The 8,098-nt window shown below is 37.7% G+C and overlaps 1 pseudogene; it reads right to left on the reverse strand.

The window, feature by feature from the left end:
* Positions 1-2,025: 2,025 nt before the first annotated feature.
* Positions 2,026-7,695, reverse strand: LOC149166834 (aspartic proteinase PCS1-like; annotated as a pseudogene).
* Between the last annotated feature and the right edge of the window lie 403 nt (positions 7,696-8,098).

The raw sequence follows: 8,098 nt of genomic DNA on the forward strand, positions 1-8,098 counted from the left end.
ATAGATAGTATAATACTTGTAACAAAGATGGGCTCTTGATCTTCTAAGATGTTTGTTAAGTTTCAATAATAAAATTACAAATAGTAGATTATAATGGATGTAAATGGTCATTGAAAATAATAATTAATATTTGCAGATGGCCATAGAATATAGGCCCAAATCCTCCTCTGCCAATTTGCCTTCCAAAGCCACCAGTTATTTCCTTGACCTCATCATAACTAAATTTTCTGCATTGAGGTGATGATAAGTCATGGCCCTTTGTGGCTTTTTTCAATGGATTTCTCTCTACAAGAACAATCGAAGAATGTTGTTACAAATATTAAAATCACTCACAAAATATGTAGACCAATAGAGAATGATAAAAAAATACACAAATCATATATACATACCAATAGCCCTAGCCCTAGCCCGTTTCAATCTTCTACCAGGTACTATTGCATTTTGGAATTAGTCCTCTATCAATGCTTTCACAATGGTTTGCAAAGAACAAGGTATTCAAATCTCTCATAGAATATAGGTGATTCAGAACCCTCTTCCGGAGGAAACACATAAAATTAAGATGAAAAATCGACTCACCGAAACATCAATGCAAATATACATCGACCTTCATCACCTGGGTCTGCAGTTTAGTAAGAGATTGTAGTATATGGGATAGAAGAGTTCAACAAGGAGGATTATCTTTAAGAATCCTATGTAGCAAAAATCAGAGTGAAGTAGATTAAGCAGATATGGAGGATGAGATGGAGGATAAGATGCAAAGATACATAGTGTGCACTTTAAGGATTTAATTTCCATGTCCATATAGGCGTTATACATCAATATCTGACTTCAACAAATCCATACATTCATGAGAAAAACATCCAAAAGCTATTTATGATATAATATGAGAGGAAAATGGAAAACATATGAAATAAGTATAGCAAGAACATACACTACAAACTAAGGTGAGCCAGAATCACCAAAAACTTGTATTAATCTTCAGCAAAGCAATAATACATCAACAATGCACATCACTTCTCTATTGGAAAGCCAAAATTTTACAAAAGTTTTGAACCTCCTTAAAATATCATCTCACTTAAAATGTCATCCACTATAGTTATAGGGCCTCCAGAACAAAGTCGTTCACATACTTCATCTCAATGCATTTTGGAATTAGTCCTCTATCAGTGCTTTCCAGTCACAATGGTTTGCAAAGAACAATGTATTCAAATCTCTCCCCTTCTACATATTATGCCGCATTTGGCATACGAGGAATGCTAATATTTTTTACCAGAAAGATATGGATGTAAGGGGATCCATCATCAAGATTACTGTTTTTTTTTTAATGGAGAAAGGACTTGTCACAAAAAGTACCCTTTTATCTAAAATGCCTTCAATATTTCCTTCGCGAATCATGAATCTTCGCTGCACACAAATTCAGAATCCACAGCAACATTAGAATTCTAATGCTCCAATAAATTCATACCCACAAATACAAATATAGTTGCATTAACGAAGCTTACCCACGAGACGATATGACTGTTTTCACCAGAAACATTTGTATCCACTAGTTCTCTCCCAGATATTATCTCAAAAGTCACAACTCCAAAGCTATATACATCACTATTCTTTGTCAAATTGTGCGTAATGGCATATCTATTCAAAACAACGGCACTATGAAATCAAAGAATCCATTTTCCCTTTTGATTTTAAGTTCCAAATAAATTGAATGAAACAATAGAGAGAAAAATTGAATGGGAAATGTGTAATATTCAGGATCAAGGTAGCCGAATGTGCCCTTCACATCTGTTGAGACATGGGTTCCTTTGCTTGAGGGGCCAAACCTAGATAGCCCAAAGTCTGATAGTTTTGCTTCCATCCGTTCACTTAAAATAATATTAGTAGTTTTGATATCTTTGTGAATTATGATAGGTTTGCAACCATTATGCAAGTATTCTAGCCCTAATTATTATTTTTACAGAGACATTGACAAAGTCTAAATTCATGGTTTTTTCAAGAGGGAAAGACACTCACCTTGAGCTGCATTCAATGCAATGTCAAGCCTTGTTTTCCAGTAAGCCAACTGTTGTAAAGCATTTGGCCCTATACCGCAAGAAAATAATAGTTAAGAAGTTGCATTCAATGCAATGTCAAGCCTTGTTTTCCAGTCAACCAACTGCTGTAAAGCATTTGGCCTTGTACAGCAAGAAAATAATAGTTAAGAATATATATATATATATATATATATACACTGCACAATAAGACAACACACACATATATATATATAGATAAATTGAAATTGTTTTTCAAGATTAAACACAAGACAAGATAGCCCAGGATTTGACCCATACCATGGAGAATTCCCCCCAAGTTTCCCTTGGATATATACTGGTAAATCAATATCTGATTTCCTGCTTCATAATAATAACCCACAAAGGGCATAGGACTTTTATTGTGACTTTCGAAAGCATAGTAACCAATATTATACCTTTCTTTTCAATGAGTCACACTGCCCTTTGCACATATCTATTTTTAAAAATGCTGAAATGTTTCTCTAGAGATAAAAATATTTTATCTTTAATTAAGAAAAACCTTTCTTCTTTATATAGGAAAATGTGAAACACTGATCAATTAAGCAACCATACATACCTCTGTTGAGAATTCCTTGTCTCCTTGTTTTGATGACTCTGGCAGTACTTTGACAGCCTCCTCAAGCCCATTTTGCAGACGGACAGGCCCAAATCCTCCTCTGCCAATTTGCCTTCCAAAGCCACCAGTTATTTCCTTGACCTCATCATAACTAAATTTTCTGCATTTAGGTGATGATAAGTCATGGCCCTTTGTGGATTTTTTCAAAGGATTTCTCTCTGCAAGAACAATCGAAGAATGTTGTTACAAATATTAAAATCACTCATAAAATATGTAGACCAATAGAGAATGATCAAAAGATTCACAAACCATATATATATATATATATACCAACAGCCCTAGCCCATTTCAATCTTCTACCAAGTACTGTTGCATTTTGGAATTAGTCCTTAAAATATCAACTCACTTAAAATGTCAACTCACTATCTTTATAGGGCCTCTGAAGGAAGATCAGATATCTCAACTCCAGCCAGAGGGTTTCAGAGGAAGATCTGTTGAAGTTAAATTCCAATGTGACTCCTTTTGCCAAGGCAGGATTCTTCAGCAGGATGACATTTTGGTGGTTGAATTATCTTTTGTCCAAAGGAAAGAAGCAGCCTCTAGAAGAAGATGATTTTCCTTGTGTGTGTAGATGATCAAGTACAAAATATATATACAACATTTACAGAAGAATTGTTGAGGCGAAAAGCAGAAAAACCCATCTGCCACTCTATCAGTTTTCTGGGCTTTGGTTTGTTGTCACTGGAAAAATATGGCAAGGACTGGGTTCTATGCTTTTCTCAATGTATTTACTGTGTCTTCTAGACCACTTGTTTTGAATGCCTTTATTGGAGTTTCAGAAGTTAGAAATTCATTCAAATATGAATCATTTTTTTGGTAGGAACACTCTTTATTGCCAAGACCATAGCGTCCATATCTCAAAGGCAATGTTATTTTGGCACTAGATGGATTGGTCTGCAGATGCGCTCTTCACTTGTTGCAGCAATCCATCAGAAACAACTACAGTTGACCAATGAAGCTAGTTGCTAAACAGGTGCATACAATCGGAGAAATCATGAATTATATGGCTGTAGATGCTTATCATATTAGCGAATTTCCTTTTTGGTTTCATCAGACTTGGAAAACAGTAGTCCAACTCATAATGGCTTTAAGCATCCTCTTCCATGTAACTGGATGGGCCACACTTTCAGCCTCAGTAGTTATCATCATTACCATGCTTTGTAACCCTCTAATGGGAAAGTTACAGCATAAGTTTCAAACTGAACTCATGTCAGCCCAGGATCAACGGTTAAGGGCTACCATAGAAGCACTGGTGCATATGAAAGTACTGAAATTTCATGCATGGGAGGAACGCTTCAAAGAAAGTATTGACAAGATGCACAAGGTAGAGTTCAAATGGCTATCTATAGTTTAACTTATTAAAGCCTACAATAAGTGATTGTTTTGGTCATCTCCTATTTTGATTTCGATTGCAACATTTGTAACCTACTATTTTCTTAAAATTCCTCTGACTCCAAGCAACGTCTTCACGTTCATAGCCACTTTGTGCATCGTTCAAGAACCTCTTTGACTAATTCCTGATGTAATCAATGTTATTATTCAAGCCAATGTCTCATTAAGTCGTATCATCAACTTTCTTGAGGTTGCCGAATTACAGGATGGGGTGGTTGAGCGGGTAATGGTATTTCATCAGAATTCTGACCTGTCTCTTCTTATCAGTTCTACAACACTAAGTTGGGATTCTAGTTCATCAAAGCCCATATTGAGAAACATAAATATAGAGGTTAAGCATGGCCAAAAATTGGCAATTTGTGGAGAAGTTGGATCTGGAAAATCAATTCTTTTAGCTGCGATACTCGGAGAAGTACCAAAGTTGAGGGGCAGTGTGAGTATGAATTATTTATCCCCTTACCTTAACATTGTCAACCGTTTAAATTGATGGATTCTCCTTCTTAACGTTTTCAACCCTGCCACTACAGTTGCAAGTCTATGACACCGTCGCACATGTTTCTCAGACTGCATGGATTCAAATTGGAATAGTACGGAACAACATATTATTTGGACGTTCCATGGACGAGTAGAAATATCAGGAAGTTATCTTCAACTCTTCACTAGATAAAGACATCCAAAATCTTCCCTTTAGCAATCTGACTGAAATAGGAGAAAGAGGTATCAATCTCAGCGGTGGCTAGAAGTAGCGGATAGCTTGCCCGTGCCTTCTATCAAGATTATGATATTTATCTTTTGGATGATCCTTTCAGTGTTGTTGATGCTCATACTGCTACTAGCCTGTTTATGGTTAATGTGGTGATTTTCTTTTGATATAAGGATTTTACAGTTAATATCTAGCTAGTACTAATTTGTACGTTGCACCTTTCTACAACAATGATTTTCATTTTCCTTAGCTTCCTCAGTTCTTATTAATCACAGATTTTGATGTGTAGGAATACATAATGGGAGCACTGTCAAACAAGACAATGATCCTTGTAACACACCAAGTTGATTTTCTCCCGACATTTGATGCTATTATGGTGGTTAGTAAATAGTTGTCCTAGTTGTGTGGATGTTGTTTGTTTGCTTGTATACAACCTTTTGACGAAGTTTTCTAACAGATGCCACATAATTATAATTTCTGTAATTTTAACATATCTAATGCTCGTAGTTTTGGCAAGTTTTCTTTGAATTTCTACACTAAAGTCTCTCTTTTGCAATTGATGGTGGATGGAGAGATTCATCAAGCAGGGCAATATCAGGAACTGTTGGTCTCAAGTGAGGCATTTACGGAGCTTGTGAATGCACACAGGAATAATTTTGGTTCCAGTGAATCAGCAGCGACAATGCTATCCACAAAAGATGAACCCATCAATGAAGAGAGAGAAATTCAAAGGAGAATATCACAGAAAGAACGATTGATTTTAAATAGAGCTCCTAAGGGGGATGAGCTAGTTAAAAGGGAAGAGAAGGAAGTTGGGGACACTCTTTTGAAGCCATATATTGACCATTTGAAACAGAAATGCTATTATGGTGGTTAGTAAACAGTTGTCCTAGTCGTGTGGATGTTGTTTGTTTGCTTGTATACAACCTTTTGACAAAGTTTTCTAACAGATGCCACATAATTATAATTTCTGTAATTTTAACATATCTAATGCTCGTAGTTTTGGCAAGTTTTCTTTGAATTTCTACACTAAAGTCTCTCTTTTGCAATTGATGGTGGATGGAGAGATTCATCAAGTAGGGCAATATCAAGAACTGTTGGTCTCAAGTGAGGCATTTAGGGAGCTTGTGAATGCACACAGGAATAATTTTGGTTCCAATGAATCAGCAGTGACAATGCTATCCACAAAAGATGAACCCATCAATGAAGAGAGAGAAATTCAAAGGAGAATATCACAGAAAGAACGATTGATTTCAAATAGAGCTCCTAAGGGGGATCAGCTAGTTAAAAGGGAAGAGAAGGAAGTTGGGGACACTCTTTTGAAGCCATATATTGACCATTTGAAACAGAATAAAGGTTTCTTATACTGTTCTTGTGCTGATCTTGGTCATCTTATATTTTTTATTGGGCAGATTTCAGGGAATATTTGGATGGCTGCAAAGGTGCAAAGTCGTCACGTCAGTGTATTATGTTTAATAATAGTGTACTCAACCATTGGGTTCACATCTATATTCTTCTTATTCATTCGGTCACTATTTTGTGTTATTTTGGGGCTTGAGGCATCAAAGTCTTTCTTTTGTGAGCTTCTGTCTTCTTTATTCCGAGCACCAATGGCATTCTTTGATGCAACTCCATTGGGAAGGGTTCTGAGCAAAGTAAATATTTTATTTAATCACCATAGGGTTCTCACTTCACAGAGATATCAAAACTACTAATATTCTTTTAAGTGAACAGATGGAAGCAAAACTATCAGACTTTGGGTTGTCTAGGTTTGGCCCCTCAAGCGAAGCAACCCATGTCTCAACAAATGTGAAGGGCACATTCGAATACCTTGATCCTGAGTATTAAACATTTCCCATTCAATTTTTCTCTCTATTGTTTCATTCAATTTATCTGGAACTGAAAATCAAAAGAGAAAATTGATTCTTCAATATTCATTGGGTCGTTGCTTTGAACAGATATGCCACTACGCACAGTTTGATAGAGGAAAGTGATGTATATAGCTTTCGAGTTGTGAATTTTGAGATAATATATGGGAGAGAACCTGCATGATGAGCGAAGTAGAGATCCAACCTCTGGAAATGGCACACCCGCAGGATGAGCGAAGCAACAACGATCCATTGGTCCTTGAAAATTTGGAACATTCACCTGAACCGGATTCAAGGTCCCTCGGTTATGTGCAAGAAATGCCTGCCTAAGGGGTGTGTAAGCATCCAAAATAAAACTGAACTGCGTGCCAGAGTCCACCATGGTCTGCCCGGCGCCCATGTTGTCCAGAAAGAAGACAGTTGGCGGGATTGAGAGAAACGTAGTCCAACCATGATGTCGTAGAGCTTGACAGCGTAGGCCACTCTGTTGAAATAGGGCAGAGGAATGGATTGGGTATACAGGGGCGTGTAATGGAGATATTTAGGAAATGGGGAGTCTCCGAACAGGAGAATGCATGCGGATTATGGGTAAAGAACATGGTCCGGAATGCAGTAGGAAAAGAATGACAGAGAGCCCTGGCTCAAACCAATGAGACCCGGGGTGTCGGGTACCAGTGATGGCATGCACCCGAAGACGAAATTGGGGATTTTCAAAATAGGGGAGACATGAATTGGACTGAGGTTCACAGTATCAGAACCGAGGACCCATCTGCAAAGGTCCCGACATAAGAGTAGCAGTGTTGGCAGAGACGGTTGCTGTTATAGGCTGTGGGAACTTGCAATTGTTGGTCTCTTTTGTGCAGACGGATGAGCTGCAGGGGATAGGCTGGTAAGTTGGTAAGAGGCGGAGAGAATGGGATTAAAAGTGGAACCAGGAGCCGATAAGGGATTGCATTCCAGCCATGACAGCTCGCTGCCTGTATCGACCACCATTTCTTGTTTCTGAGGTGGGTTGGGTTGCCTTCGGCAATGCCCGTTGAACATGGAAATAACTCTGCAACTGAACACAGGGAAGGATTTAGCAAAAGAACATTTATGTATATATTCAAAGGTAATGGGAGGACCTTTTGGCAGATGGTAAAGGGTTCAGAACACATTACCTGTACCGAAGGATTCAAGTGCCTTCTTTGGTGTTGAAGCCCTTGAATTGCAGAACCACTAGAGGACCTTTGAATTGCAGAATAACTGGAGGCCCTGCACGCAGGACAAGAAACAAAGAATTAGCCAGATTAAAAAAAACAAAAGAAATGAATAGGCTTAGGGTTAGATGCACCCAATGGAGCCATGGGAACATAAATGGGACTATGGTCATAATAGTGCTAGTGCAAATCAAGATTCAGTTGATTTTACAGTTAGTAATATCCAATGGTGGAAAAACATTTAATCG

This window comes from Pinus tabuliformis, chromosome 5_1, assembly GCF_031772625.1.
Source record: "Pinus tabuliformis cultivar Carrire ecotype Pingquan chromosome 5_1, CPIR1, whole genome shotgun sequence".
NCBI classification, from domain to species: domain Eukaryota; kingdom Viridiplantae; phylum Streptophyta; class Pinopsida; order Pinales; family Pinaceae; genus Pinus; species Pinus tabuliformis.